Below are 26,428 nucleotides of genomic sequence, written 5' to 3' on the forward strand. Positions count from 1 at the left end.
TCAGTCAGTTCTAATTTCATTACTGTTTAGGCTTGCAACCGGCAACGGGACCCCAAGCAAATACTATTAACTCGCCAGTCGTAACCAAGTATTAAGTAGTGAAAGGCTGTCAGAGAAGATGGTAGGCAGCCCCCCACCATAAAACATTAACAGCAAAAACAGGGTTAGCCTCCTGGTCTCAAAAGGAGGCAGAGCAACTTAACCCGGGTTTGAAGAACCCGCTAGCGTGCCAGTGTTTCAATGAAGGCTGCCCAACCCTGTTTCCTGTTGAAAGCATCCAAATTACGCGTCTCTGGATGGAGTCACGGTGACTCTGGAAGGAACGACCCAACCACTATTGCAGAAATAACTGCTAGTCCAAGAACCCCATCTGCCCCCAGAGCCACGAGCTAATGACACGGAAAAGCTCCTGCACGTGCTTCTTAAAAAGCAAACCTTTTTCTAACTTCCTTTGTGAAATTAAGAGGGTACTCCTTGCCAACAACATGATTGGTTAAAAATCAAAACTAAAAATGCAGAAAAAGCTGAAAGTAAATAATCACTGGCAAAAATTCACAGCGACAGTCAAAAAGAGCGACGTATCGTAAAACATTTTAGCTGTAGTGAGAGTGCCTAAATGCAATTATTGAAAGTCAGATAGAGTAACGGCATTCAGGAAGTTCGTATCATAATCAACTGCGTCTTTATCCACTGATTCAAGAAATGTTTACTGAATAATGGAAATTTGCTAAGGGTAGGCCTTAAGTGTTGTCACCGGAAAAAAGATATATATTAGGTGATTGACAGGTTAATCAGTTAGATGGGGGTCTTTTCACAATGTGTATGTGTAGCAAATCACCACCATGCACACCTTAAATATCTTACAGTTTTGTCAATCATACCTCAATAAAGCTGAAAAAAGTAAAAGTAAAAAAATAAATATCTATAGAGCATCTATCATGCACAAAGCACAATGCTAGTAGCCTACTGTAGGATATAAGGATAATTCAGATCCAAATCCTACTCTTAAGCAATTTAAGGTTACGTATGAATAAAAACATGAATAGATTTCCTCTCCCACTCATTTATTCATTCAAATCATTATTGAACATCTAACACATGTGAAGCATTATGGTATTTGTCTTTGTCCCTTGTAACTAAGACCTTATCACTGCCCATAAGAGATTCCCAGCCTAGAGATAACCATTTATGTATGTAAACAGTCGTAATATAAATACAAAGTGATGCACGCCCTAGGGGAGCTGGAGGAATCAGGAATGGCTCAATGAAAAATCTGGATTATAGAGAGGATATTTAGGCATGGAAAATCAGGGGACAGTTTATTTCTCAACCTGCAGCAACTGGCTAGAGGACTTTTTTCCTAATACTACAGTAACTTAAAAATGCCCACTCTGATTAGTCGGCAATCAAAAAGAACAAAATCTTGCCATTTGCAACTACGTGGATGGAACCAGAGGGTATTATGCTAAGCGAAATTAGTCAGAGAAAGACAAATATCATATGACTTCACTCATCGAGGAATTTAAAATACAAAACAGATGAACACAAAGGAAGGGAAGCAAAAATAATATAAAAACAGGGAGCAGGACAAAACAAGAGACTCTTAAATATAGAGAACAAACAGAGGCTTGCTGGAGGGGTTGTGGGGGGGGGGGGGAAGGGCTAAATCGGTAAGAGGCATTAAGGAATCTACTCCTGAAATCATTGTTGCACCAGATGCTAACTACCTTGCCTGCAAATTAAAAAATTAATTAGGGGCACCTGGGTGGCTCAGTCGGTTTGAGTGTCTGACTTCAGCTCAGGTCATGATCTCGCGGTCTGTGAGTTCGAGCTCCACGTCAGGCTCTGTGCTGCCAGCTCAGAGCCTGGAGCCTGCTTCGGATTCTGTGTCTCTCCCTCTGTCTGCCCCTCCCATGCTAATGTTCTGTCTCTCTCTGTCTCTCAATAATAAGTAAATGTTAAAAAATATTTTTTAATTAATTAACTACTTTAAAAAAAATCCCCACCCTGGGGTGCCTGGGTCTGTTAAATGTCCAACTTCGACTCAGGTCCCGATCTCCCAGTTGGTGGGTTTGAGCCCCATGTCAGGGTCTGCACTGACAGTGTGGAGCCTGCTTGGGATTCTATCTCCCTTTCTCTCTGCCCCTCCTCCACTGGCGCTCTCTAAATTTTTTTTAAAAAGCCCACTCTAAGAGTTTTATAGTTTTAGCTGTTATGTTTAGGTCTCAGATATAGATGCCTTTGAAAGAAACAGAATGCACACAGAACCTGCAAGCACCCTCCCACTGGCCCAGCTGGGGAGCACAGTCCCGCAGGGAGAGGAGAGGGGAGCGTGAGCACAGCCACGCGCAAACCACAGACCACAGACCACAGGCCGTGGACAGCCTGGAGCACCAGACCAAGGATGTGGGACTTTGTAGCGGGCAGTGGGAAAACACCAGAGGGTTATGAGTCTGAGAGTGATTCATTAGGTAGTCATATTCAGGATAGATTGGAAAGACCTGCTGGGAAGCTATTATAACATTAGACAAGAGGTAATGAGTAGTTGAAGGAAACAGTGGCAATTAGGATGAAGAGATGAGAAGTGCCGAGTGGTTCTAGAGAAGCCGGTGGGGAGCTGGCCGCGTATGGCAATGCAGGGCTGTGGTGGGAGAAGTCACAAGTGAAGTTTGAGAGGAGGGTGGCATCCTTAAGAGAAACAGGGATCCGAGAGAATGACCATGAGTTCTGTTTGGGCCCTATTCCACTTGAGTGCGGGGAAGATATACGAAATAAATTTTTCAGGAAGATATGAAAGAGTCAAAAATAAATAAATAAATAAGTAAAGCTGAGGCGTGCCTGGGTGGGTGGCTCAGTCAGTTGAGCAGCCAACTCTTGATTTTGGCTCAGGTCCTGATCCCAGGACTGTGGGATCGAGCCCTGGGGTGGGCTCCGTGTGGAACGTGGGGCCTGCTTAAGATTCTCTCTGCCCTTCTCCTCCTTTCGCGTGCTCTAAAATAAAAAACCATAATCATAATCATAATCAAATCTTTTTTTAAAGGCTGAAAATGTGGGGCTGATATTGCAGACAAGGGTCAGGCTTAGACCTCAGAGACCCAGCTGATGGCCACAGAGAAGAACTGTCATCCAGAGACAACAGAACAGAACAGAGAGATACCCTTGGGGAACACATAGCTAAGTCTGATCAAAAGGAAGAATTGGGACAGAAGTAGAAGGAAACCCATCAACATATCCCAGCACGTATTGCCGGCGAAAAAGAGGTCTGAGCAGCACAAGGTTATGGAGAGGGGACCTTAGGCGTTGGTGACCGCAAAGGCATCAGTACTTTTGAGAACGTTTTCAGGGCAGTATCGGGCATACTGGACTCTGCAGGGTGCTAGTGTGTGAGTACTGGAGTCCCTTATGAGACGACGGTGTGAAGTGAGGGGGCAAGCTAGTAGCTTGGAGGGAGAGGAATCAAGAGACACTTTGCTTTGAGAACAGAGAGCACAGGAGGCAGGAGGACTCCAAGCCGGGCGGTCTGTGCTGTGCTGTCCAACACAGGGAGCACCAGCCACAGGTGCAGGTGAAGGTAGTGTGTGGCGTCACCAAGGGGCACGTCCACGGGCTGCTGCAGTGGGGGGTGAGGGAGGCAAATCCCCACCATGTTAGCAGTTAGGGTAGAATCTGCTAATCTCATACACAAGGTACTGAATTTGTTTTTTCTTTGCGTGCACACGTGAGCAGGGGAGGGGCAGAGAGGGAGGGAGAGAACCCCAAGCAGGCTCCACGCTGTCGGCGCAGAACGGGATGAGGGGCTCGAACTTACGAACCGTGAGATCGTGACCTGAGCCGAAACCAAGAGCCAGATGCTTAACAGACAGGGCCACCCAGGCGTCCCGTGCATTTATTTTTTTTCTTAAAGAACAAAAACAAGACACAGGGTTTGCTGGTGAACCTTGGCAAATGCTCTTATCTCTTCTTACCGTTAAAGCCCATGGACAGAGCTAAGGTCACAGTATTACAGACCATAGGGAGATGTGAATGTGTGCGCATGCAAAGGACTGACGGCTTTGAGCTATGGTGACAGAAATGACAACATCGGGGAGGGGTATGAGGAAAAGCACAGACTCCTGCAATTTTGTGAATTTGGAGACAGCTTTGCTTAACCATGGCCTTTAGGACAACCACCTTCAATATACATGGAGCTGGAACAAAAAGGTTTTCCTGACACCAAAATGAAAACAGTGACCACCAATTTATTAACCTTCCTTCTTGCCAAATTATTTACCTTACTTCCATATAAAAACGTGGGAAGCAGCTTAGCAGAGGAGGAAGAACAGGGGCTTTGGCCTCAAGGAATCCTGGGTCAAATCCTTGCCCTATCACTATCAGCTGTGACACGAGAGCAGGTCATTTAACCTCTGGAAGCCTGCTTCCTCACTGACTAATGAGTTAAGACGGAGGTGTAGCTGAAGATCAAGTGAGTTGAAAGAGCTCGAGTACTGTGCCGTAGTGAAGGGTGCTGGTGCTCTCTCTCTGCCCCCTGACCCCAGATGCCTTCCAGTGCTGCGTGCCATCTGCCCAGAGAGCGCTTCCTGACTCTCAGAGAGCTGCCATTTTGAACAGCTTGGGAGGAGGCATGCCAGTGTTCGTGTTGGTAGTGCCCCAAGACCTGCCACACCATCATTTTTCAACAAAACCAACATGCAATTTTATTCATGAATTTATGTTCCAAGTAATGTTCACCTAATTGGTGTTGAGCTCCCTTAAAATTAGATTATACCACTGGATTTCCAACACTATCCAAGGAAGGCTAGGCCCTACAATGTAGGCTGAGCACAAGAACAGAATGGGGAAACAGTTCCAATTTACATGCCCAGCCACTCAAGCCATTTTGAAGGCCGCATCTCTGATTTATACATGGATTTGCCCTATGGTAGGCCAGCCTGTCTGCATTCCAGTGTATTTTCTGCAGCATAATTAGTAATTATGATGATTAGTTAGGTAAAGAGAAGAAAATTTATGAGGCTATGGACCGAAGCTAATGGTGAATCATCCCATTTCCCTTTCTTCAGAAACTGGAAAGGTGTGAGTTGACTACAGAAGAAAGGGAATGGAAACGAGGCCCACATAAGCTGGAAAATAAATTCAGAGTTCCTGGCCAAATGCATCACACACAAAGCACACACTGGCGGAAGCTTTAGAAACTGGAGTTTGATGTTTATTTCCTTAAAGGAGCAAGATACACACTCAAATAAGACACTCATTACACTTAAAAGGAAAGTGCACTTTAGTGGAATGCGTTCAAACAGGTGTATATGGAAATATCCTGGAAGAAGTTTTTTTTAACTTTTCCTTTTTTAAAATTTTTTTAAATGTTTTTATTTTATTTTTGAGAGAGAGAGAGAGAGAGAAAGAGAAAGCAGGAGTGGGGGAAGGACACAAAGAGAGGGAGACACAGAATCCGAAGCAGGCTCCAGGCTCTGAGCTGTCAGCACAGAGCCTGATGCGGGGCTCGAACCCACGAGCCGTGAGATCATGACCTGAGCCGAAGTTGGATGCTCAACCGACAGAGCCACCCAGGCGCCCCAACTAGAACAATTTTTAAACGTCACTGCCATTTATTTTGAAAGACTCTAAAGATCAAAAATCAGATCACAAAAAGAGGAATAGTAGCTAAAGGTGAATATTCTCAAGAAAATTATGACTTATAAGATAGAACTTATTTTCAAACATATTTTCATAAAACAGTACTTAGTTTCATAAATGATGTCAGCAGTACAATATACAGATCAAAGGCCTTGAATAGTCATCGAATGCAATACTAGCTCATGCCCTGGTTTAAAATACTTTTAAAAATGAATTGAGATTCGTGTAAATAGAGGGAGGTGCAATTTGGGGTGGGGGTGGGGATGCCCAAAACTAAAGGGTTGTGTATGTTGCTGTCGTCTGGGGGCAGTGGATAGCTGATGCTTTACAACATTGATCCATCCATTTTCACAAAATAAAATTTCCTCATTTTTAAAAACAGCTGTATAATTTTAAGCACCTTTATAAAAGGTGTGGGTATGATAAAGCCCTACCATGAATTTAGTGGGTGGTAAAACAGCAAAGGTCTCCAATACTGAATTTTTATAGTCCCAGTTGCTGTTAGAAGTTCAGGTATATAAGGATAAATAAGCCGATGAAGTAAGTAATGCAGATAGTTTTATTCTGCTTGCACTCTTAAGACTCTTCATTCATTCTGATTTAGATTTGTGGCTGTGACATGGGACGCCTGGGGGGTTCAGTCAGTTAAGCGTCCGACTTCAGCTTAGGTCATGATCTTGGACTTTGTGAGTTCCAGCTCTGCATCCGGCTCTGTGCTAATGGCTCAGAGCCTGGAGCCTGCTTTGGATTCTACGTCTCCCTCTCTCTCTGCCCCTCCCCCACTCGCATTCTGTCTCTCTCTCTCTCTCAAAAAGATAAATAAACATGAAAAAAAATGTTCAGGTTTGTGGCCGTGACATTAATTGGGAAGCCTCCCTCAGAACTGTGGCATGAACTGACAGTGATTACATCTGGCTGACCTTGAGCTGTCCCATCTGATGAACTCCATGAGGACCTTAAATTCAATGGTTATGCTGAAAAAAAGTCAAAGTCAAAGATTAAACTAGACACTGTCCTGCTTCGCTTACTCTTTTGAAAGAGCATGTCTTTCTGATGCAGATAATTCACTTCATTCTTTGAGAAAATGTAAGTATTTGAAATGGGATTAAATAAAATAAATACAATTCCATTTAATTTGGTATTTCAGCTGGCAAGACCACTTAGTTACATTGGATCTTCACAAACACTCTCATCAGGGGCAAGAATGGGAATGGCCTGGTGGTGACAGATGTGTCACTGACTTTTCGTCCTCTGACAGCCGAGAGCAATCCTTTCAGGACACAGTTGCCCAATACATGCAGACTCCCACTGGTGTAACCATCTCTGATTTAATGGAGAAGGCAGTGGATTCTGGGACTCTGACAAATTTTAGATGAGAACTCCATCAACCCAAACTCAAATATCTTCATTGCTTCCTCCTCTGACCATCCTTGGTCTGCTGTATTTAACGATGTAAGGAATCTAGAAAGTGAACACTGTCACTTATGAGTCTTGGGTGACCAGAAGGATGCAGCAGGGAATGATCTGGAGCCAGACTGGTCTGGGTGGCAGAGGTAGGCAGGGTGGGCCAGAGGTACCGTGGCTAGGCAGGCAGAGGGCAGCAGGTTAGCCAGAATGCCGGGGTCAGCCCCTGGACTGCTGCAGTCCACATGGACCAGGCCACGGGACAGATGCCAGTTCTGTCCTCTGAAAATGCACACAACCAAGCAGCTGAGATGGAACCACAGTCTGCAGAGATGTTGTTCACCCTGGCACATCTCATTTACGCAGAAGTTAGAAGAAAGATGAACGAATCTGACCCATCCATCATCCGGCAATGCGTATTTAAAATCAAAGTATATTGGAATCAAAACATTTTAGGAAGTAAAACCAAATTTCAGAATGGCCATGAGTGATAATAACCATTGGTTTTTGTTTCTTCCCATTGCTATCAAACACTCATTGATTGCTCTTAGGGGTCAGGAGGTGAGGATTTTAGCTCTAATTCTACCCTAATCAGATGGGTTACCTTAAGCAAGTCAGCTCTCCACGAGCTGCAGTGTTTTCACCTAAGAGGGCACTAGACTAGATGATCCCCAAAGTACCTTCTAGCAAACCTAGTTCTACCACCTGAACACACTCACACTGCTGGGTTTCCAATGGCCTGACAGAGTTATCAGGCTGTTTATTCTGTGCTTATAATACCTGACAGATAATTTGTAAATATCATGTTAATGATCTTGTAAGAATGCACATCTAAGTGAGAGAGCGGCCATCTCAATAACTGGGAGGCAACTTATGTTAGAAATTTCTTCTTTTGTGCCTCTGCTTTAACGAATGAGTCTAACTAGAGCTAACACGCTAACAGAAACAACCACAACTTCAATTTGTAGCAACAATCCAAAGAATAACCATCTTATGTCTCATCAATAACCTTCTTAGATAAGTAAGATACCGCTATTACCCAAACTTGCTATCGGGTGAAGGTGGGCCCCAGCTTTCCCTTGAAAAGAATTCTGCACAGCTGTCCCCCTCACACAGAGGCTAACGCTGGCATAAATCAGACACTCTGCCTCACCTTTGCTTGTTCTGATCACCAAGTAATGGTCAAGGAAAAGTTGCAGACACTCATAAACACAGAGAAGAGATATAAAGACCTGTCATGGGATTCCCCAGGCTCCCTGGAGAGAAGGGATAATAAAAGATGCCATCAGACAGACAGGCAGGCAGAACAAAGGGAAAATGATCAATTACCCCAACTCCTAGAATTCTGAGTACAGCTGAAGGAACCGACAAGTCAGGCATACAAGTAAAGCCAAAGAAATGAAAAACAAACAAAAATCTGAAGCCTTCTCAATGGCTGGTCATCTACTAAGGCAAAACATTTCAGCAAATATTTATTGGGAACCCAGCGTGTACCAAGCATTACCCAAGGCACTGGGACACTATGGCAAACTAGAACCTTTGCCCTCAAGGAGCCTGGATGTGCACCTGAGGGAAGAGCTACGGAGAGAGATCCACAGGGGTGGGGGGGGAGGGCAGACAGAGCACTGAAAGGAGCTGCTTATCAAGTGATCGTAGTGTTCAACGGATCATGCACAGGGCTTAGACAGAACTACCAAACAAAGAACTATCACTACCTGTTAGTGATAGTGTTAGATAGATAGATAGATAGATAGATAGATAGATAGTGATAGATAGATAGATAGATAGATAGATAGCGATAGTGTTAGATATTGTTAGAGCCAGAGAGGCTGCTGGAACTGAAGAAGGAGGCTACCAGCTGGCCCTCTGTTCTTTCTACTCCAATGACACTGGAGAACAGAAGAGTCAGAGGGAAGGACACCAACATTTCCTTTTAGGATTAAGCATCACATCAGATTCATGTGGGCATCACCCCAGACAGCAGTGTGGGCTCCGAGCCTCCAAGCCTCAAGAGAAGCAGGGATTTGAGGTGGCACCTCAAGGCAGTTTAGAGACAGCCTATTAGGTCATCACTGGGGGAGGAGGGTCTGAGCGCTTAGAGTTGTGCATTAAGGACCAAGAGGCTCTAAGTAGGCAAGCTCCTTGGAGAGCCAAGGCCCCTCTCTGCTGTGGGTCCCCACGGCCCCTGCTCTTCTCATGCGGGGTACAGGGGACCCCTGAAGGCCCCAGACAGACTTCCTATGTATATATTTCCATCTCCAAAATGTGAGTCACACATGTGCATTGCATGCTTCTTTTCTTGCCCAACCACCAATGCCAGCACAAACTGAAGCCTTCAGGCAATTTGTTTTTCAAAGTGTTCCCAATACATTTTATCTATATCAGGGACCCACAACCTTCTTCTATAAGGAGGTAGATAGGTGGGGCGCCTGGGTGGCTCAGTTGGTTAAGCGTTTACTTCGGCTCAGGTCATGATCTCACAGTTCGTGGGTTCAAGCCCTGCCTTAGGCTCTGCACTGACAGCTCGGAGCCTGGAGCCTGCTTCGGATTCTGTGTCTCCCTCTCTCTCTGCCCCTCCGCTGCTCACGCTCTGTCTCTGTCTCTCAAAAAATGAATAAACATTAAAAAAAAAAAAGAGGTAGGTAGGTATCTAAGGCTTTTAGGCTTTGTGGGTCATACAGGCTCATTCACAAATCCTGAACTCTGCAGTCAAGGTTGTGGAAGCAGTCAGAGACAACAGACAAGGAACAGTGCCTTTATAAAAACAGGCTGAAGCTGGATTTGGCCAACAGGCCATGGTTTGCTGACCCCAGATCTCCATCATTCCTCCTCAGCCCTGCCCTTCATCCCCTAAACTCAGTATATTACTCCACAGACACCCATCCTCGCGTCAGCTTCCTGCTCTAACATTCGTTGTCTCACCTCGTTCCTGTCAAGCTACAGAAGGCAAAATATTTTCATAGTTATTCAGGGGAGACAATAAGAAAACATCAGCTTTATAGAAGCAATGCCTTTTCAAATGACTGTTCGCAAAAACAGGAAGAAAGAGAGGTGAGCAAAGAATACAGACAATTTCCATCAGTCACCCGTCCCAACAAGTACTAAGACCACTCATGAGAGCATAAAGGTAGGGTTCCAGACTTCCTTCACACTTAGAAATACAGATCTAGTACTTCAACAAAATGGGCAAGAACTCTAGAATTCATCGTGACCGCTCCAGATTAAAGATGACCCCTAACTGGATGGAACTCCAGAGACACGATGGTAATGCCACTTGACTGTCTAACTGTGGACACAATCCTCCGTTCGTCTCCACAGGTATGGCAGGCCAAGAAATAGCTGGACAAATTGATTTTTTATTTTTATTTTTTATAAAAATTTTTTATGTTTATTTACTTTTGAGAGAGAGACAGAGTGTGAGCGGGGGGAGGGGCAGAGAGAGAGGGAGACACAGAATCCTAAGCAGGCTCCAGGCTCCGAGCTGTCAGCAGCACAGAGCCCGATGCGGGGTCTGAACCCACGAACGGTGAGATCAGGACCTGAGCCGAAGTCGGATATTCAACCGACTGAGCCACCTAGGCACCCCTTAACAAATTTAGATCTGGCTGGGTGAATCTCAGCTTTACGCTGTAGCATCTTATGGTTGTTCACCTTTATCAAGAAGGAACATTGGGTAAATTTCCCAGACACACAAAGAATTCCTTCCAGGGGCCACGGAACATGTATGATGATGACAGCTCCACTCATCTGAGGTGCCCTAAGGCTAGAAAGGGTGCAGGACAGGAAAGTCTTGGCTCAACCAAAAAAAAAAAAAGTAAAAAAATCTAACTATTGGGACTCATCTACTTTTACATATTTAAAAAATATATATTTCTTAAATTTCTTCAGATTACCCAGAAAGCATTCTATATTAAACATTTGGAAGGTTCAGCACATGAAAAACCTGGTGGGTTTATGGCTATCTCTTTAAATAAATCTATTCAGAAGCCATTCATAAGATTATTCTCTTTGAGCAGAGTGCGTTTATGGCTGCGGTCTCTCTACCCTGCCGTCAATTTCGATGATTCATGGCATAAGTTAAGTCTCAAACCGAAGTTGCTAAGGATTCCTAAAGGCATCGGCACTAAACGAAACCCAGGAAGCAGCATGGGGGGGGACGGGGGGAGTCAGCTGTCAGCCTGCTTGCTACACTTCTGCTTTTTCTGACATTCAGCTGCAGCAATTCAATGAGACTTGATTTTCCACTTAAGCAAGGTAGGAAGAAAAAAGTACACCCCTCCCCCAAACTGGATATTGAATGGTAGTGCAACCAAATGCCACCGATCATTAACCCATCCTTCCCAACCAAACAAGAAATCCAAAAGATTTCTCCTTTGTGCTTTCTTAGATTTATTTCTACGTCAACACTGAAGTAATATTTGACAATAAAGTGCACGTATTTCAAGCGTGCAGTTCAAGGAGTTTTGACAACTGTACACAGCTGCGTGACCACTATGCCAGTCAAGCTCTTTCCGTCACCCCAGACGGTCCCTTTGTGCCCCAGTCCATCCCCCCGCCCCCATCCCTGCTCCATCTTTGACTTTGTTTCCGAATTTAAAAGCTGATCTGTAGGTGTAGGTTTAGGGGGAGTGGTAATATTCTGAGTGTACTTTCAGATGACCAAGGACCGTGCTTTGGGGAAGAAGGTGTTGAATCAGCTTCCTATTCCCCAGAGACAACCATAGAGTAGCAAACAGTACTCTGAAGGCACGCGCTGAGTACAAGGCAGTACAAGGCACTCTTCTGGGTTTGGGGGACCCAAAGAGAAAAAGATGGGTCCCTTCCCGCAACGATGACCATGCGAATAACCACAGCGCAGTGTGGTCTGGGCTTACGGTAGGGGATCGGATGGCAAGGGAAGCAGCAGCACCTGTGTCTGTCTGGGGACGCCCGGGAAGCTTTTTCAGGAAAAGGTGGCATTTTAACTTCAAGGATGAGGACACAGCATACGCGACAGCACCGAGTCCTAGACGAGGCAGTACCAGCAGTTAGGAGCAGTGATCAGAACCTGTGGCCTCCAGCGGTACCCAAATTATGTCTGTAAAAGGTGATAATGACAGCACCTACCTCAGAGGTTACTCAGATTAACGCATGTAAAACACTTAGAACAGCGCCTGACACCCTGGTGGCCCCTCCTGGCATGACGACTATCTGATGAGGATGACAAGAGGAGGCCTAAACAGAATCCGAAAGACGGGGAGGCGGTGTGGTCTGAGCAGTATGTTGACCAATCGGTCACTTAAGCACAGCCCTTCCCTCCTCCATGCTCCGAGCCCAACAGAAAGGCAGATAAAGAAACAGGTGGGACTGAAAATACAGCCTTGGCTACACTCAAGCGAGACTGGAGGAAGCGGGCTGGGCCCCAAAGCCAAAATGGCACTTCCTGTTTCTTTGCATTCTGGTCCCGGAACACAGCAGCTGTCCCTGCAGGCTGGGAAGGGCCAGGTCACTAGGTGGCAGTAGGAACAGAGACCAAAACATGCCCCCAAAGGGGGCAAATAAGTCAGCGAGAGAGGGAGGGGAAGAGGAAGGGAATGGGGAAGGAAAGAAAGCAAACCACAGCGGGGGGCCCTTCCCCTCCTCCTTCCAAATCCTCAGCAAGGGGTGCCGAGAAAGGCCCAGTGGCAGGCAGGAGGCGCACATCTTATTCTATGGAATTCGATTCCATTCCAAGGAATGGAAACATGGCTGCTCCCCTTCCTGTTACTCAGAGTTTGCATTTTATCCCGTGAGTGACAGGGCTGGTGAAGACTTCACTGCAGAGGAATATCACAATCATAACTGCGTTGCCTTTTTTTCTTTTTAACCATTTTAAAGTATATAACTCAGTGGCATTCAGTGCAGTCATAATGGTGGGTAACCATCATCACTGTTTCCAGAACTTTCCCATCATCCCAAACAGAAACTCTTATAGGGGCCAAGGGTTGGCCACCCCAAGATGGGCCACTTTGACATGAAGAAGATTATTATGAGTTAAAAGCAATCCGGGGGCGCCTGTATGGCTCGGTCAGTTAACTCAAGAGTCGTCTGACTCTTGGTTTCAGCTCAGGTCATGATCCCACTGGTTCACGGGATCGAGTCCCACGTCGGGCTCCACACTGAGAGAGCAAAGTCTGCTTGGGATTCTTTCTCTCCATCTCTCTCTCTGCCTCTCCCCTGCTCACTTTCTCTCTCTCTCTCTCAAAATAAATAAGTACACTTAAAAACAAAACCAAACAATCCAAACCCAACAGATTCAGGAAATGCTCTTCACCTCCCTGTCGATTGCCTGCTTGTACCAAGAAGAGAGCTGTTAACAGAGTCCTCTTTACCTAAGAAACTTATCTCCTTATCAGAGCAACCTTTGTGTTGCAAACATCTCCTCTACCTCCCCACTAATGGTCTTTCTTCTAGGTCTAATAGGAATTTCTTCCTCCCTGACACTCTGTACTCTAGAACAGTAACCCCCCACTTCCCCTTCCCCACAGCCCCTGGTAACCTCTGTGCTGCTTTTGTTTCTCAATGAATTTGCCTACTCGAGGTGCTTCATACAAGTGGAATCGTATCGCTGTCCATTTGTGTCTGGCCTATGTCACTAGGCATGTTTTCAAGGTTCACCCATGTTGTGGCACGTTCTCAAAGTTTCATTCCTTTTAATGGCTGAGTAATATTCCGTCGTGCATTAGTTGGTACAGCTCCTTGGGCAGCAGTTTGGGGAATGAATTGGGAGGGGTTCAAATGAAGGGGGTGGTCATGGCTGGAAGGCAGTCAGGGGGGATGGAGGGAAGGGGGAAGAGCAATTGAAGAGGACTTGAGGCTGCTTAGAATTAGACAGAGAGGAGAGGGAGTGTCAGGCAGCCCTCCCGCTCAACTGTAGACCCCAACAGTTAAAACCAGAAATAGACAAGACAGCTGAACTCATGCTCTAGCTGAAATCCACTGTGTTCATTTCTTACCACATTTTCTTGAGGCACCGACCAAGCTGTCTCACAATGACTGTAACATTCTAATCGCCAGGCCAGAAAAGCCCAGATAGCAAGGTAATGTCTAGAAGACCACACCCCACATGCCTCCTTCCCTGCCTGAGATCACGTGCTGAATACATACCAACCCCCACCTGTGATCATAGCTCCCTGCCTGCTCTCTTGCGCATATCTTCCTGAACTTCTCCTATAAAGTCCCAATGGACATCTTGCCGGCCTAGAGGTCAATTGTTATGGCTTGAGCCTGCTGCCTCCCCAGGCTGATAGCACCTGAAATACATTTCTCCCTTTCTCTTTTCCAAACCCTCATCTCGTGAGTTATTGGCTTCTCTCACAACAAGTTTATCCAAATTTGCTTGGCAACAGTGTTGGCCAACCCAGCCAGGAGCTACGCTTTTGATCCGTCTGGCCCCCTTGAGTTCCCCAGGATGAGCGGCTGACCACAGCAGCACCAGGGCTCATGCATACGTTTCCGAGTTAGTGACTATGATAAGACCATAAGACCATTTGGTAACACAGAGTGGGGGAGGGAAAGATCCCCAGGTTTCTGGTTCAGCCTACTGGATAGAGGTCAGACTTCTGAGGAGGGCTGCTTCTTGAAATGTGGCACAGGGTCTGAGGGTTACAGAAATGGCCAATACATTGTGAATTTTGAAAATTTTTAACTGCTCAAGTCATGACTTCTATGTGAAATTTAGACAACCACTGGGAAACCAGCATTACTGCATAATTTTATTTATATGAAGTTATATTTCACAAGTCAATTATTAGACAATGAAGAAATGGGTATTTTCATTAGTGGGTCTTCTAGAAAAAACGGGAGAAGAGACTGAACCACAAATGTCTAACTTCACAAAGATTAAAACTTAGCAGTATTCAAATTCTTCTCTCTGAAAAGGCACAGTAAAATACTTGTATGAGGTTCTATGGTGCCGGGCTAGAGTGGTTTATTAGGTCACCACATTGTCCAATAACAACTGTCACCAGGCTCCAAGCCATTTTTTGCCTTGTAAATTCCTTTCTCTCTAAACCCTGGCTTGATTACCAACTCCGTGCAAGGAAATGCTCAGATTCACCATCTCTCTCTTGCTTATTCAGTTTTGAGTTCCCCCCTCCTCTTCAAACAGACACACCTTTACAGATTACTAAAGCTTGCCAAGCCCAGTAGACGGTATACAGCGGGCACTCGTTTATGAAATAACACCCAGATAATGGGGCGCCTGGGTGGCTCAGTCGGTTAAGTGTCCGACTTCGGCTCAGGTCACGATCTCGTGGTCCGCGGGTTCGAGCCCCGCGTCGGGCTCTGGGCTGATGGCTCAGAGCCTGGAGCCTGCTTCCGATTCTGTGTTTCCCTCTCTCTCTGCCCCTCCCCCGTTCATGCTGTGTCTCTCTCTGTCTGAAAAATAAATAAACGTTAAAAAAAATTTAAATAAAAAAAGAAATAACACCCAGATAAAAGAGCACACCTGCCCCTCACTCTCTTATTATCTCGATAAGAAGACTATTCAACTTCCCCAGGGAGCTGGGCAGCTCAGTTGGTTAAGCATCTGACTCTTGATTTCAGCTCAGGTCATGATCAAACGGTTCGTGGGTTTGAGCCCCGAATGGGGCTTTGCACTGACAGTGCGGAACCTGCTTGGGATTCTGTCCCCCTCTCTCTCTGCCCCTCCCCTGCGTGTACTCTTTTTCTCTCTCTTTCAAAATAAATAAATAAACTTAAAAAAAAAAAAAAGGATATTCAAGCAGCCCCAAACTAAAATGTGAGGTTATGGATTATCCAAATTTTTACAGCCAAGACCACACACAAAGTATTTAAGCTTCAAGGGGGAAAAAAAAAATCAAGCAATCATGCTTACCCTGCTCTCACCAAGTACCCTTGAAGCAAAAAGACACTGTAAAAATACAATTTCTGAGTTTGTTAGAAGGCGGTGATTCATGTTATCAAAAAACTTTACATGTAAATGACTTCTATAAAAAAATATTTTCTTGTTAAATGTTAAAGCTTAAAGATCAAATAGGAAATTTAGTTCCAAAACATTTTCTTAATTATGTAACCTTTTCAGAATGTGAATACATATTCTAAATATAGTATGTACTTGTAAGGATATATATGTGTCATGATCTATAAGAATATTTATGTATAGGCTACATAAAAATCCGATTCATTTTTTTTGAAACTCAAAGACACAATTCCTAATTCTTAAACTAGTTTTATTACAGAGTTATTGTAATTATTACAATAATTAAAATCAAATTATTGTAATAATTATTACAATAATAAAATCAAATATATTCAATTTTAGGGGAAGTAAAATATTGTCACATTTTTAAACTATTGACAGTCACTTAAACATCTGAATTCATCAGTAATGATCAGCACAATAATTTTTAACTAATGCAAAAGGATACTTTTTGGTTGGGATAAAATCATTCTGTAGTAAAGTCTTCACTGTTACTCACAACATGGATATTTAATTTTTGTTTTAAGTATACATGTATATACATATTACCTATAAAACTACTTAAAGCATAAAAATATCAATTGATGGAGCCTTACAGTACACAATATTTGTCCTAAGCTAGTAGTTCAGTTACAGTAATCAATGTCTTATTTAGGGAAAAGTGCTATCCTAGTTCACGAAGACAAAAATATTTCCCAAGTAGCCATGTACTACCCTATTAAATTAAGCCTGTTTAATCTACCAATTAACTTCCTGAGTTTCAGTTTTCATATCCCTTGTGGAAAAAAATTCTCATACTTACCTTTCTCAGAATAGTCACAAAACAGATCTAAAAGCAATGTTGATTTTTTTTTCTATTAACCAAAGTCCACTTTTGAATTTAAAACACAGCGAGATAGCAACAATAGGAGTAAAAACAACAAATACAAATTTCAATGAAAATAGATGTCTCACAAACCATTAGCTGATGTAGGTCATGGGAATCAGATTATATCGGTTTATTGAGACAGCCAGTCTATTTCAGAAAATAATTCTCTAATGCTCTCAAATTACTGAGTAACTTAAAATAAAACGAGGTTGAACCTAACCTACATTGAAAGGGGCAAGAGGTAGCAAAGCCTCAAAGAAATTCCAATCTAAGGTGATGCACAGCACACCCTTCCCACCCCCCTCCCCCCTCCTCCTACCTCTCCCACTGCCCCTCTACCCCCACCCTGGCAGCTGCACTCCAGTCCCAGTGCCCACAGGAACTCCCGTCCTTCACTTTAACTGTCGCAATCCCTGTGTCTTCCCGTCAATGGAATATCAATGAAACCACAGAACCACAGACTCACACACAAATACATGTTCCTGAGGAAGTGATTCTAGAGCTAACATCACTGAACTCGAGGCCCAGGCTGTTAGTCTCATCTGTTTGTTTTCCTTTAGCTGATGGGAAACAGTCTAGGGCTCTCAAGGCCAAAGGGACTATGCATTTTTTAAATGCCATCCATCCCTGAAGCTGGATTACAATAAGCAGATAGAGACAGAAACGTCATGACAACAATTTGCACAGATTTTTCTTTCTGCCCATCAATCCAGAATGGGGCAATCAATACATCATCCAGGCCACCCTTCCCAATATAACCTGATTGCCATTTGCATTGAACAAAAATTCATCCACGAGATGAAACATCATATACACTGGGAACACCAAGTCCTTTTATTATGGGTGCGGTTAGCAAAAGACTAATGCAAAACTGCTTTATTCCACAAATCAGCAAGTCGTCATTCGTGCAATCAGCCGTCCAGGGAATTACTGAGCACCTACCACCACCAGGCTCTGGAGCAACTGATGCGGCCCTTGATTGCTTAACCAAGTCCTTGTCACGCTCTGGCTTGAAATCCACCCTCCAGCCACTCACTCTGAGCCACTTGTACTTCTGTAAAAGCAACGTGCCTCTCTTGCCTCCAAGGCCCCGTACACACATCGTTCTCTTAGCTTAGAATGCCATCCCCTTCTCTGGCCTGGAAAAATCCAGCCCAGATGTCCACCACTCATTCCAAGATAGCATCTCTTACCCCTCTAGCTGGGTTAGGCGCCACTCGTACGTTCTCATATTCTGTTTACTTGTGTCTCCCCCGTTGGAAAGAGTTCCTTCAGGGCAGGAACCTACTTACATCCTGTGTTTGACCAACTGAGGGGTTCAAAGGACTCCTGTTTACCTGCATCTCCCCAAAGCAGAATGAATACCTGAGAACAGGGATCTGGCCTGTCCTGTATCCTTTCCTTAGTACAAAGGCAATGACCGCCATCCAGTAAGAGCTCAATAAATGCTTACGGACTAAATGAAAACTAACTGAAATCAGGCCACTTTTGAAAAATTAAGGACATACGGTCACCAGTATTTGTAGGGAATTCAGAAATCATGAACATGGTTAAGATTCATGCATTAACAGTATGCTTTCATTTACTTCTTCCTAGAATGGTAAGCTAAAGGAAGGGATTACTGTGTTGGTTACCAAACTTAGATGTTAAACTAATACTTCTATAAAATCATTTCCCATGCCTCGTAATGTCCACTGACCCCTGAATAAATCAGTGCTTGGGAGTGTGGTACCAGTGCAAAAACTCCAGGACTGATTGTGATGTCAACTAAGGTTTGAGAGCCACTGATCATTCCTCTAACTAAAAAGGGCTCTTAACAATCCATCCCACACCAGGCACACTCACACACTGCTCTTGGGAGAACACATCAGCAGGAGGGGCGGGTGCCGTTATCTGACAAAGCTCTGTGTGATTTACATTTACCTGTTGACCTAGTAATTCCTAGGTAATTACATTTACCTGTTGACCTAGCTTAGTGAGCTAAGTGCTCACTCTGAAAATACACCTCCATTACTACAAAATAAAACAATTCACAAGGTAATTCATTTCACCATTATTTGTAACAGCCTTATGCTGGGGGGGTGGGGGGGAGGGAGAAATTTAAATTCCCATTCACAGAAGCTAATTGGTTTCTATCCACTCAGTTGGAGTAGCATGGTATGTGGTCATACAGAAGACTGTGGAAGATGCTATGAATGACTTTGGAATGACAACCTGGTTATACTATGTGGAAGGAAAAAAACAAAGCAAGGTGAAAGAAAGAAGGCGAATAAGAAGATATATTTGCTTATTTTTATGGAAATAAACAGAGAACAAACCAATTAATGTAAATGGCCACATATAAGGGGGTGGGTGGGAATGGAGAGGAAGGGCTTGGGAGTGAGGCCTCTCTCAGTATCTCTTTTGTACAGCCATGACTTTTGAGTCATGTAGACATTTTACATATTCAAAAAAATTAATTAAATCAAAAAAGGATGAAAATCAAACCCTAAAATTAAATAGATTAAATTATATATATAATTTATATAATATATATTTTATAATATATAAAAATATGTAATATATATAATTAATTAAATATATTAAAAAATATATAAAATTAAACAACTGAGCTGAACTCAGACAACATAACCATCACAACAGAGCCAACATAACCAAAGGGGGAAAATGTAGAAAGAGAAGAAGAAAGAGAGGAAGGGGGAGGGAGTTCTCTCTAATTATGAATCCTGGCTTAGATATGAAAAATGACAAATTAATTTTTACAACCACCATTTTGCTACCCCCAATGTAGTGACTGACTTGGGCAATGATCATCCATAAATGCTAAAAATCACTGGGTTGAAAAGTTGCTGGAAGACAGCATAGCATATTTACTTGCCTCAAAGATCAGCTCACAGATTGCTTATTAAATGGTGAAGAGAAAAGTCATCTCTACACTGGAGGGATCTGGCACGTATCACCTTAACCAAAGATCTAACTTAGCACCTCCCAATAATGGCACAGACCGATGTCATGTGCCTTCTACAGCGGTGCATGGAAGAACACAATATTGCTTGTGAGGTACCATGCCAAAATGTTCATCTTGAATTTAATCACAAGGAACAAGACGCGTAGGACTTTTATGAGCTCCTCAACACTGGCAACATTGTGGAAAGGGAAACAAAAGCAAGGAGACTGTTCTAGATTATAAGAGACTAAGAAGATGCACGAACCACGTTGGGATCCACGAGTTGGCAGCGGCCGGGGCGGGGGGGAGGGGGGGAGTGACTCTACAGTGATAAAGGACATATTCTAATGTGGACTTTATATTAGATGATATTATTGAACTGACGGTGAATTTCTTGGGTGTCATGCGGTGATTTTGTAGGAGAATGTCCTTGTTCTCAGGAGATGTATTCTGGGAGTGAAGTGTCATGATGCCTGCCAATGTGTAAAATTCATCTCCATTCCACCTGTTCAGTTAGTCCTTCTATTTCTAAGATTATAGGTGAGAGAAAGCTAAATACAGCTAAAGCCAGCCTCGTACGCGTCTCAAAAAGCTGCCAGTCATACTTCATAAACTTGGGAGGATCTACAAAAATAAAACTTCCTATTATGGGCTGAATTGTGTCCCCCCCATAATTCACACGTTGAAGTACTAACCCCAGTTCTCACCTCAGAATGTGACCACGTTTAGAGATGGGGCCTTTAAAGAGGTGATTGAGTCAAATAAAATGAGGTCACGAGGGTGGCCCTAATTCAATATGACTACGTCCTTGTCAAGAGGGGAAATGAGGGCACAGACAGGTATTTCGAAGACCACGTGAAGACTCACGGAGAAGGTGGCCATCTATAAGCCGAGGACACAGGCCTCAGAAGAAATCAACCCTGCTGATACCTAGATCTGAGACTTCTAGTCTCCAGAACTGCGAGAATATACATTTCTGTTGTCAATGCCACCCAGCCTGTGCTAGGTTGTAATGGCAGCCTAAGCAAATGAATATACTGGCTTTGTGCTGTTCTTTTCTTTCTTTTTGTTTAAGACTTTTTTTTTAAGTAATCTCTACACCTAACATGGGATTCGAACCCACAACTCCAAGATCAAGAGTTGCATGCACCACCAACTGGGCCAGCCAGGTGCCCCTTGTGCTTATCTTAATTTTCTATTTTACCAGGCCAAGGGTCTAGCAGGGCTCCTGGCACCCAAATGCATTCTTTCCTTTAGACTCCACTAGAGTGGTACTCAGGGTCCTTAGACCTCGTCCCCGTTAATCACACAGGCTCCGTCTCCCACCCCCACACCTTCCCCTAGGCTCCAGGACACCCTCCAACTCCTGGTTCTTTGCCTCTGTGCCTTTCTTTGAAGAAACATACACACTGTTCCTCCCGACTCGAAAGTTTCCCTTTACAACCCCTATAAAGTTGGAGGAGGGGAGCCTGGGTGGCTCCGTCAGTTAAGCCTCCGACTTTGGCTCAGGTCATGATTTCATGGTTTGTGGGTTTGAGCCCCACATCAGAGCCTGCAGCCTGCTTTGGGTTCTATGTCTCCCCTCTCTCTCTGCCCTTCCCCTACTCATGCTCTGTCTCTCTCAAAAATAAACATTTAAAAAAAAAAAAAGTTGGAGGCTCCCTCCTCCCCAGTTCCTCAGCCCTGTACAGCCTCTATGAATCCCCTTCCCATGCTGCATTGTAACTACTTGTTCATTCAGTTCTCCCCTCCCCATCTGGTTCCTCTAGAGCAGGAAATGGGTGTTCTTTGTCTTTATAAACCACAGCTTTTAAGCACATGCTAGGCATTCACAACTTTGGTGAATTAAATTAATATGAAATACGAACAATCCTATTTATTCGATTTGGGGCTCTTTTTTTTTTACGTTTATTTATGTATTTTGAGAAAGAGAGGGAGAGAGAGAATCCCAAGCAGGCTCCGTGCTGTTAGCGCAGAGCCCGACGTGGGCTCCAACTCATGAATCGTGAGATCATGACCTGAGCCGAGATCAAGAGTCAGAGGCTTAACCAACTGAGCCACCCTGGCGCCCCGATTTGGGGCTCTTCTAACTCTTCATGTTCAAGAGATGAGAAATCCAATTACAAGAAGGACTCCAAAGTTCAGCCCTATAACCAAAGGTGCAGGACTAATACTTAAATGCTCACATTTCAGCCTGTACTTGAAGCCAGCCTGATTTTCATTAGTATTAGCATAAGTGAATCTCAGAGAACCAAGATCCAATGAAATGTACCTCAGTGTGAACCTAAACCAGCCTCTCTTTCTAGAATTAACTGCTGTAATCCTTCTTTAGTCCCTGGCAAACCATCTCTCCTGCCACCCCTCCCACCCAGCTTGGCCCCAAGGCATCTACAGTCACAGAGCATCCTCAGACAGTGCTAACAATGACTGCAAAGAGACAGAAGAGCCGCCATTGACTAGGCAGGCACTTGGAGGCTCCAGCAAAGAACTAGCACATAAGCTGATGCGTGTCTGCTGTTCAAAGCCCCATTCAAGGTCCTTGCTTTCCCCTCCCCACCCAGATCTATCAGAGTCTTCCCTATCCTCTTCTCAGGACTCACCTCCTTGCCACCCACTTAATCCCTCCTGGAGGACTTTCACCTTTTTGCACGTTGAGCTTCTTTATCCTAAACTGACTACTCCCCATCTGGTCCTCTGTCCTTCTTGTCCCTACTGGTACCTGCTTCTCCGCTAACGACAACACGGGCTGCCAATTTGTTCTCAACCTTCCTCACCCGTCAGCAATCCGAGCTGAGCTTTTGCCATCAGCTGCCACAACTTCAATACAATGATTACTCATAGGACCCCCACCTCCTTGCAAAAAAACAAATAACTTCCCCCTCCCCTGTAACATTTGATGGTAAGTTGCAGACCTGAAGTCCCTTACTCTCATATGCTCAAAGTATTTCCTACGTAACAGCAGTACAACTATTAAATTCAGAAAATCTCACCAAATGTCCTAATAATACAAAGGGAGAGAATCCAGGGTCACAGGTTGTATTTACAGGTCACAATTCTTCATTCCTCAGTGTTCTCTTGACTTTCTATAACCTTCACAGTTTGAAAATTACCAAGAGTTACTTTGTAGAATATCCCTCAATTGAGTGTACCTGACGTTTTCTCATGAACAAATTCAGTTTATACATTTTATTTGGTGGGCAGAAGAGAGAAGAATTACAGAAGTAATTCTAGTAGGTGGTTATGTTATATTAATTTGATCACTTGTGTCTCCCAAGTTTCTCCACTGCAAAGTCAATCTTTAATCCCCCCCTCTTTTGTATTTTTTTTTAATTTTTTTTAATGTTTATTTATTTTTGAGACAGAGAGAGACAGAGCATGAACGGGGGAAGGTCAGAGAGAGGGAGACACAGAATCTGAAACAGGCTCCAGGCTCTGAGCTGTCAGCACAGAGCCTGATGCAGGGCTCCAACTCACGGACCGTGAGATCATGACCTGAGCCGAAGTTGGCCGCTTAACCGACTGAGCCACCCAGGCGCCCCACCCCTCTTTTGTATTTAACAAGCGTTTGGTAGAGAGATATGTTGAAGCTTTATAAAGCTTATTCTTTATCAAACTTTCATCCACTCACCTTAGCATGCTTTAAAATTTCTTGCCTGAATTAACTATAACACGATGGTTGCCAGATGGTGATTTTTAATTCTACCCTTTCTTCTACATTTATTAGTTGACATTCTGATCGAATGTCCTCTTTTCCATATTTATTTTATTCATACTAGTATGGGTTCATTGATTTTATATTATTCAATGAGTTAGGGCTCATTATTGCCATATTTATCTTCATGCTGTAAATTTATGTGGCTCCTGGGGGCTCCTTTCAGGCTGGTTCCTATGTCCCCATCGCTCTTTGAGCACTTCCTTACTTTGTGACATAAAAAGATGCTTTAGGCTCATCTTATACTTTTCCTGTCCCAGGCCCAGAATCGGCCACTCCTCCCAAGAGCTCATTCCTCTCAGTTGCAGAATGGCATTTAGAAACCAAGAGTGGGGCGCCCGGCTGGCTTAGTCAAAGAGTATGCAACTCTTGATCTCGGAGTTGTGAGTTTCAGCCCCATGCTGGGTGTAGAGAGTACTTAAAAATTTTTGGTTTTAATCCTTAAAAGAAAGAAACCAAGATCTTATGAACCATAGGGGTGCTCACAGTCATCAGCTATCACTGCTCCCAGGCCCTGTCAGTGGATACTGCTAGGAGCTGAGCTCCACTGGAGATGTCCAAAGTCTTGCCTCCATGTAGTGGACAACACCAGTTAAATCGCCTAGGATCCTGCAACTTGGACTGGTGTGTCCTTTCTTCGTAGCCCACATTCCAAGAAGCTATGCCTACAAAGCAGAGGTCCTGTCCTGTCTCCCACGGCTCCCTCTCCTCTTCCAAAGCCTCATGCTCTGGCCTGGGAGTTTCTAGTTCTATCTGACTGTGTCATCCTTGGTCTTTCTCCTTGTCACACTAATCTGTGTGTTCGCTTCTAACTTCTTGGCTTCCCGGGTGGACTTTCAGAGTCCATGGGTCCCAGGCAGCCCAAAAGCTGTGAACAATCCATCCCAGCTCCCAGAACCCAGGATCCCAGGAACCTGTTTGTCCCAGAGAAGAAGTCTCCCACTGAAAAACAGCACCAAAAAAATATTTATGTTCCTCCTGGTAACAGTCCATCTTTTTCTATATTAATTTCTAATGGATTAAAAACAAAAAGTTTAAAGTGGTGTAGCAAAGTGATATGTACCTTTTTAGGCTTGTGGGGGTGATATTTTGGTTCCAAAGTCAGGGCTCCTCAGCTAGGCTTGCATTTCTGAGCTTCTTCACTTTCTCTTACCTCTGACACCACAGTTTGTTGTTTTTTTTTTTTTTAATGTTTATTTATTTTGAGAGAGAGAGAGAGAGACAGGGCAGGGGAGGGGAGAGGCACAGAGAGAAGGAGACAGAATCCCAAGCAGGTTCTGCATTGTCAGTGCAGAGCCCAACACGGGGCTTGAACCCACGAACCCGTGAGATCATGACCTGCGCTGAAATCAAGAGTCAGCCGCTTAACTGACTGAGCCACCCCAGCGTCCCACCACAGTTTTTGCTAAAAGCACCATTGTTATTCCTTCCTCTACTGATCTGCTCAGCTTCCATCCCCAGAAACGTGTCCATATATGTACCCTGAAGATGATATATAAATCTTCTGGTTCCTACTACCTACTACAGGTGCCTAACCTGGGGCGAGAAAGGCTCACAGAGTACATGAAACAGCCGTTCATGGGAAAGGTGATCAGAAGTCAGTCCCAGCCCATTATACAGTCGATCTTCTGCTTCTTGGAAATTCCTACAGGGTTCCACACATGATGGATGTTTAATAACGTTGTCAAGCTAACTAGCAGTCATTTCTAGTGGATACCCATAAAAAGTCACCACCAAGGCCTATAATTTTGGACCTCAGAGCTTTCATTTTTCCAAATGGGAGAGGCACGTAATAAATATCTCCAGAACCACAATGTGATATGACACTAGCTATTAAGGCTCAAGGAACCAATATCCATGAAACAGTCCCTTGTCCATTAATAATAGTTAGGAAATGTCATATCTCACTGCTGTATACTGGGCTGCAAATCTTACATCCTTTATTTAAGAACAGATAAATAAATAAGCATAAGTTGGTCTGACTTCTCTTGTAAAGTAGTGAGATCTTTGTAACCATCATTTCAAACATGAATCCAGGAGTTCTGAGTCAAGGTCTCCCTCTTCAAGACTAATGATTCTTCACTTTCAGGGCTACAAACCATTCTGAGAAAGTGACCACGGGTGCAGATTCCTCTGTGTCTGAGAGGGTAGGGGTGCAGAATAATATGCATGTACCCCAGCAGAAGTGCGCCCATAACTTCAGGGAGTTCGATCACTGAAGCTCCAGGTAAGGGACCCCTGCTCCCGGCCAGCGCTTCCCAAACGTCAATGTGCCAACGAATCGCCAATGCTGCTTTGAGTGGCAAACTTCTAGAACAGAGGTCAACACACTTTTCCTCTACAGGGACAGATAGTAAATATTTCAGGCTTCGCGGGCCACACCGTAACTGCCACAACTACTCAACCCTGCCACTGTAGGAGAAAGCAGCCACACGCTAATTCCCAAACAAATGGATGCGCTGGGTTCCAACAAAACTTTGATTTGCGGAAACAGGGGGCAGGCTGGATTTGACCCAAGGAATATGCTAGAAGGCATTACTTTGAAGCCCAGCACAAGGACTGTAACAGCAAATTAGAAAACTGAACTCAGCTCTGATGTTTTTAAGACTCACATTTCTTCTTACTGCGAATTTACCACATTCGGTTTGTTATCAACGTAACCGACAATTCCCATCACTACACTTTTTCCTACTGGACAATTTGTTAGGAAGAAGCCATTGTTCCATTTTGCAGCCAACACAGCAAGGGTCAGAATAACTCCACATTATAAACATTTCCTGAAAGACCCTTTGTGGCCTGCTTTTCTAACTCACAGAGCAGTTCTATTAATTGACAGCCGACCGCACGCCAGACATAAAAGCAGAACACATTCTCCCGTGTTCCAAGCGGCCCGTTTCTCTTCTG

The 26,428-nt window shown here is 44.1% G+C and overlaps 1 protein-coding gene across 7 annotated transcripts in view; it reads right to left on the bottom strand.

The window, feature by feature from the left end:
* The window catches only part of RNF152 (ring finger protein 152), a 79,132-nt gene that overhangs the window by 8,525 nt on the left and 44,179 nt on the right, over positions 1-26,428 (bottom strand). The gene's annotated exons all lie outside the window — the stretch shown is intronic.

The sequence above is a fragment of the Panthera pardus genome, unplaced genomic scaffold (genome assembly GCF_024362965.1).
Source record: "Panthera pardus isolate Hobbes unplaced genomic scaffold, ASM2436296v1 HiC_scaffold_15, whole genome shotgun sequence".
Classification (NCBI taxonomy): Eukaryota; Metazoa; Chordata; class Mammalia; order Carnivora; family Felidae; genus Panthera; species Panthera pardus.